This window comes from Teleopsis dalmanni, chromosome 1, assembly GCF_002237135.1.
Source record: "Teleopsis dalmanni isolate 2A chromosome 1, ASM223713v2, whole genome shotgun sequence".
Taxonomy (NCBI): Eukaryota; Metazoa; Arthropoda; class Insecta; order Diptera; family Diopsidae; genus Teleopsis; species Teleopsis dalmanni.
Window position 1 is genome coordinate 219,567,457 of NC_051846.1, and position 7,319 is coordinate 219,574,775.

Here is a 7,319-nt window from a genome sequence, read left to right on the forward strand (position 1 = left end):
TTACTAAAGTATATTTATTACGAAAGATTGTTTCCAATTTGAATATAGAAAGTGATGGCATGGAAGTCAAGAGAAGACTTGATTTATTAGAAGAAATATTAAATTACAGGGTTAAATTGAAAACCTGAAGCGGACAATTGCATTCATAGCACTTGCAAACCTAGCAATAGTGTGATTTTAGTTTACTATTTCTTTTATTCAATAGTTATTAGAAATACAGAAAAACTTTGTGTGAGTGAATTGTTTCATTTTAATGGATCTATAACTTTTGGGAAGACAGTTTTTATGTAAAATTAAATATGTCAGAAATATAAGCAATCAAATATGAATTTTATGGAAAAAATGGTTGTTTTTTAATCTTTGAGGCTCTTGGGGCGCCATTTTCACTTATCCAACTGAACTAAAATTTTACACAGATTATATTTTTAGTAAAATTAACCGAAAAACAATCAAAATTTGAAAACTGTGTGTTTCTTCAAATTGTGATATTATGTAATAAATCTGTTTTAAAAAAATTTACAATAATTAATTGAATTTCAAGAACAAATAAGCGTAAAAGTTTACATAGCACGAGTGTTTATAAGTTAATTTTTGGAGTAATTATATCAAATGATTATGACATTAATATCTAATTTAGTACCATAAAAATATTAGAATAATTTATTATAATATTAATTATACATAAAATAAATATACAAAGTTACACAATCGAATCATAATTATATGGTTAATGTGATTTAAATTATAAACATTATTAACATTATTGGATATTCTGCGTCTTCTATAGTAAATTGAAGCGTCTGTTCAGCTAAATCTTGAGTATGGATGTCGAATATTTTCTTGTCAAAAAATTGGATACTCTTCAAGTTTCTTGTTGTATTATCCTTAATCTCCTTAAGTTCATGTTTAAGAAGAGGGACTCGACTTGGGTTGGGTAGATACTGGATGAACAAGCTTTGCTCACAGCTGGACACTATAATTGCATACAGGCTTAGTTAAAATGTTGTGAAAAGTGCTTTGTAGTCGAAACATTAATTCGATTTCTTGTAAGATAAACACGGAATTTTTTCTGATATTACCTTCATTTGAGCTCATTTAATCACAATATATTTACGAAAATAACGTATTTTAGAATGGTTGCACCATTTAAGATGACTGAAGGACACCTGTAAAGTAAATGTAACGTACGTTTACTTACTTGCATTTACGCAGATTTGCCAGTTTGTTTATCATGATTCTATGAGGGATTTTATGTAGGATTTTTATGAGGTTCTAATTTTCAACAGGAAGGAAAGTACCCATACCGCAGAACTCCCTTTAATAAATTGGCCAAAACATTAACAGCTATCTGCAGAAGATCAATAAGTTTTCGCTGCTACGAAGTCATACACTGAAGTTTCTTTAAAATTCAACTAGGTATCGGCAGTTCACTGGATTTTATTTTAAATTTGATACATTCATATGTATTCATTAAAAGTAACAATTTTAGCTCGGTCCAGCCGAAGTTCGGCTGAAAAACGTTAATGAAATGACATTTAAATATATTAACTTTTTCTACATTGGTTTTAGCCCACTATTCATTTGACAGTTTTAATGGAGGCTGATATTCTGATCTCCACTATAACTTATATGTACTAATAATATTTTCATATAACCTTGTAATTCAAATTGTAAGTTCCTTTTAGGAGCAAAGTATTTGGATTTGAGCATTGGCGATCTAAGTCTGTGTCATATTCGTTTTAAAGATCTTCTCCTTTTTATTTAATTTAATTGGTAAAAATTGAAAACAATTATTAATTTTTGAAACATATATTCGAAGCAACAGTTTATAATTTCATCATATCTACACTAGCATTATAATTCAATTTATATTTTTTATCAAAGTTTAATATCAATTAAAGTTAAGTACAATAATTTTTTTTACACAAAAATTTTGTCAAAATACTTATGCCATGCAAAAATTCGTTGTCTGCATGCATTCTTAACAGCACAAAGAAAATGCTAAAGTAGATATGATGAAATTATAAAATGTTACTTCAAATATATGTTTCAAAAATTAATAATTACTTTCAGTTTTTACCAATTCAATTAAATAAAAAGGAGAAAATTAGTAGAAAACATGGGCAAATTGGCTTAGTTGGGTTTGGTTATCAGATCTTCAATGGTAGCAAAGTTTAACGCTAGAACGGCAGTGAAACATATAACAAAGGCGTTTAATATTTCGCGACAAAGTACTTAATATCAAATTAATAAGTTTAAAAAGCATAATAACATAATAAACTTAAGGAAATCAGGTGATAAACATAAAACAAATTCCATTGAAGACCGAGTCCTCCTAAGGAAATTCAAAAAAAATTTTTTCTAAAGCTTCAATCTGCAGCAGATAAATAGAATTTGGCGGCCAAGACTCCAATTAGTGACCGCACTGTCCGACAAAATTTAACGGAAGGAGATTTTAAGTCAATAAAATCTAAGGACGTGCCGTACATATAAATGGCAATCAAGCTTAAAAGACAGGCCTTTGCTAAGGAACATTTGCACAAGCCAAAAGAGTTTTGGACAGATGAAAGCTCTTTTGAGTATAACTTATCAAAAACGCATTTTTGGGAAGACTTCCAAAATGCAAAAGCAAATAAGACGTCCCATTTTTTAAAAGTGAACCATCGTGGGGATTCTATCATATTCTGAGGGTGTGTTGCATATAATGGGCTGGGTGACTTAGTTCTTATCGCCGGCACAATGAACCAAGGTCTATATTTAACTACTCTAAACGATTATGCGTTTCCTTTCGGAGATAGAATTATTAGAGAATCACATTTCCTGCAACAGGATAATGCTCCTTGCCACAAAGCCCGGAGGATAAATAATTTTTTGAAGGATTGGTGTTACCGCTCCAATCTCGCCACTTCAAACTCCAGATTTATATATAAAAGAAAACGTCTGGTCTGGTCTGAGAGGACACAATTTCTGAGATCACTTCCATTTGGAAAGACATGTCTCTAGAGATTCTTCAAAATTTAGTGTTTTCAGTACCGAGACGCCTTCAAAAAGTTATTGAAGCCAAAGGAGGTTATACATTTTACTAAATTCTTTTTACTTTCTTTGCTTTTGTTAAGTTTAAGCTTTGTTATCTTAGTATTATATACTTATCAAAATACTTATGCCAACATAGGTATGAAATTACTGTTTAATCTTTTTAATCTTTTTAAGTTTTTATGAAAAAATATTTGTTTGGTTGTTTTTATGTTTGTATTAGTTATAAATAAAAAGGAAAAACAAATAAGAGTTCTTTATAAAACCATTTCAAAGTTAATCTCAAAAATGCACGATTTTTATTTTGTCAAAATACTTATACTGACTACTGACTAGTGTAGATATAGAAAGCAATCTAAACAGCCCCCTGCAGCAATTTATGTATGAACCAAGTACATAAATTAAACATTATAAATTTAAAAAAATTTCAAATACTAACTTTTGTCACAAGGAAAGAAGTATTCTGTCCGTAAGTTTGCACCATGTAAAACTTATGAAAAACGTTTAAAAAAACTGAAAAGGTTTCACATACAACACATATAAACATACTTCTAAAATACTTATGAACATACTTCTAAACGTACTTTTGCAGGGAGCATAAGTATTTTATAAAAATTATATTTAAACCATTAAAAATATTTATAAATTTTATTCATTGCTATTATTTTCTCAATTTGGATATTTATCATGCTTCATTTGTATACACATGTGTGTACATTTAAAATACAAATTTTTTAGAAAAATTATAATTTTAATATTTACAATTGGCCATCACTAATTATGATTTATAATTTGCGAAAACTAATACCTACTGATTTTAGCAATACAATTGTAATTTATTTTTAGTGATTATATAAAATGTATTACTTTTAAAGAAATTATTTCTGGCAATATCTTTATATATATTGTATAAACTTTAGAAGTTATATTAGTTCTTAATACACATTTAAATAAATTAGAAATATATATACTTCCACTAGAGTTCGTAAAGAAACTTACCAAAATTCTTATATTTACCACCCAATGCACGTGGCAACTATCAGATTACCACCCCTATCAGCGTATATGCTTTTAAAATTCCGCAATATGGCTGGTATTCACAACTTGTATTCCATACTATTAAACCCTCCCTCGCGCTTCAAATACGTATGTATATGATTATGTACATACATGACTTCTTTTGCACGCGTAGATACATATACATACAGTCACATATGAAAATAAAATATATGTATTCACTGCAATATAATATATGTAACACATTCTCCATTTGTGTATTCAACTACATCATACAAGTTATTTACTAAGGTAATTTTTTATGTATGCTTTTACATATAAAATTTATGCACATACGCAAGAATGTGGGTGTGCGTACTTTTGAGGTTCAGGACACATCGATATATAATTAATCCGCCATTCTAAAATTTTAAGTATTTTACCACTCAATCTGGTTTAAAATTCTTTAAACTTTATAAAAAAATTTGACTGCAAATTTTTTTAAAAGAGCTCCAAAATAAATTGTATTTTGAAGTGGAAACAATCACATTAATAATTTTGAGTAATATTTCAAAAGATAGAACAGAATTTAAAGTTTGGTGTTTGAAAAAACACAAAATTTTTTCTTATTAAATACATAATCTTGCGAATAACACATAATTTCAATAACAATAAAATTATCAGTCAGTCTTCACGTAAAGTTTTTTTTGGTGAAGTTACAGTATAGTATTGTATATAAAAATAAATCTAAAAGTTGTACGAATATTTTAAGCTATGTGTGCTTTCTGCAAACTTCTATTCGTATGTAGGATTTGTTTTTCTTATAATTGTCCAACAATAATCTCCCAATATATTCAGATGGAACCTTTTACCTCTTTTATCAATTTCTACACGAAAATTTGAAGGGGAAAAATCCACATAAGAGTTCAAGAAATACATTTTTAATAACATAGTTGCCCCGATAACTTTGTAATTGTCAATTAAAGATGAAAGAATTTCTCTACAATATGGATGTCTTTCATTACTCAAGAAGCCGATAACCATTGTCTAAAACGAAGATCATGCTTTCAAGTCTTCTTTATTGAATACATTATAAAAAATTTTAATCTTTATGAGTTTTCTGATTTGTGGTCCAACAAAGATACCTTCTTTAATTTTAGCAAAAGTAAAAAGGGAAAAAGAAAAGGGTTTTCGTTTTTTTTGCAGGGCCTTAATGAAGTTTTTACTTGGCTAAAACTATCTGATACGGTTCAATAAGAATTTTATTCGCGATTTTATCATTCGTTCACTTCACACCAATGGTGTGCGCTAATGGTATAGAGAGAAGTTCTTGTTATGAGCAAAACCAATTTATAAAATTTAATTTTGAACTGTCCATAAAAAATGCTATTCGCTAGGCTCACACCTTATTTGCAAACTGTCCATCCCTCACTTGTGGAGTCTTCATGCATTATTTTCATCTACGCCTGTCCTATCTACATTAGAAGATATCTGCACATTATTTAACGCAGTACTACTGGTCTACTGCGGCAAAAGACATATGAAAGTATTATTTTTAGGCACTTTATCGTTAGAGACTTTCCGCTTTCTTGAACATAGAAGTTGTGAATCTATTTTTCAATACCCTCGGTACTCTTTTGCACTTAGACAGTTTTACTTCGGTCTACCGGATGTTCCATTATTCAATACTGATGCAAAAAATTAAAGTTTCTGGAACGTATAGTTTTCTGTTGGTGTTTTTAACATTTCATCTATCGCTGAACTGTTAGTGTTGCAAAACAGTTGCAAAAAGTATTTCTTTCATTGTCTTGTACTAATGATTGATAGGCTGATATACCTATTTATTTCAAATTTGTGTCCTATATTTGTAGAGCAAGCTTCCCAGTTGAAATTTTTATATTGAAGATAGCCGTGTTAACAAAATTTCTGCTTACTTTATTATCTTTGTTTATATATCCTCTATATTTCAGACAAGGGGCTTGTTTTATCGCTACAAGTACTTTTACCGTTTCACAAAATCATGGTTTGCACGCGTTGCATTTTATGGTACGTTAATTTTTACCTTCCACTTCACCATTTCTTTTTTCGTTATTCAATATATTTCAGACAAGGGGCTTGTTTTATCGCTACAAGTACTTTTACCGCTTCACAAAACCGTGGTTTGCACGAGCTGGATTTTATGTTAATTTTTACCTTTCACTTTACCATTTCTTTTTTCGTTATTTAATATTGTGCTTGATTTTATTTGTGCATGATTTTTGGTATAACTATTCGGTTGATGGGTAGTTAAATATTCTACGCTACTTTTTTCTTTAGATGTTCTGTATCTCTTGATATCTGAACTCTTGCGGCGGTTTTTTTCTTCAGAAGTTTCATTAGTTCCAGATTATGATCAGATGCATTAATTGCTGACATTCACACTTTACAAATTCGATCCTTGTTCCATTAATATTGTAGTTTGATCTATTGCTGATATAGATCAGTTTCTAAAAATGAATTTATCTATTATGTTCTTTTTTTTGTTATTGTTGGCATTGTTTATTGTTGATTAATGCTAAAGAACTACATCTTTGTAATGAAAGATGTACTTTTATTGAAACACGTACTATTACTACGTTTCCACTTATTACTTTGTAAGCTGAACTTAGTAAATTTCATTAACTGTTATGTAAGCCTATGTATATGGAAGAGAACATGTTATTTAGTAAGAATAGAAATAAAGTGTGTGACATTATCTGGTTTGTCTAACGCACATGTTGTTTTTTGTTTTTGTTTGCACTTGTTTTACCTATCATCTGCTGATTCCAAATCGCATATCATCACATTTTTTTTATTTATTTATTGTTGTAAATATTTTCTTTATAATAATGCAAACGGGTTTTTTTTATACATTTTTCAACGTTTATTAATTAACACTATATTAATTAGCATGTGCATTGCACGCGCATGCATAAAAATAATAAGTAATAAGTAAAAGCTTTTTCTTATTTTAACGCCGTTTGTTTTGATTTACGAGATCGCGGCGAAAGCCCGTACACATTCCGAACTTGCAAGTTTTAGAGCTGCCAATAGATCAAAACAAATAGAAGCTTTTTTATTTGTTGTTCGGAATGTAGAAAATTCAAAACAAACGTTAGTAGTGGCAGTAGGGGAAAGATTTTGCTATCCCGCTAATATTGGTAACTTACCAAAAAGTTTAAGGAAAGGCAGTTACAGTACTAGCGGGGCTATAAAATTTGAAACGGATAGGTAAAGCGGTCTCTTTTTGGATGAAATGTTACGAGTGTTTT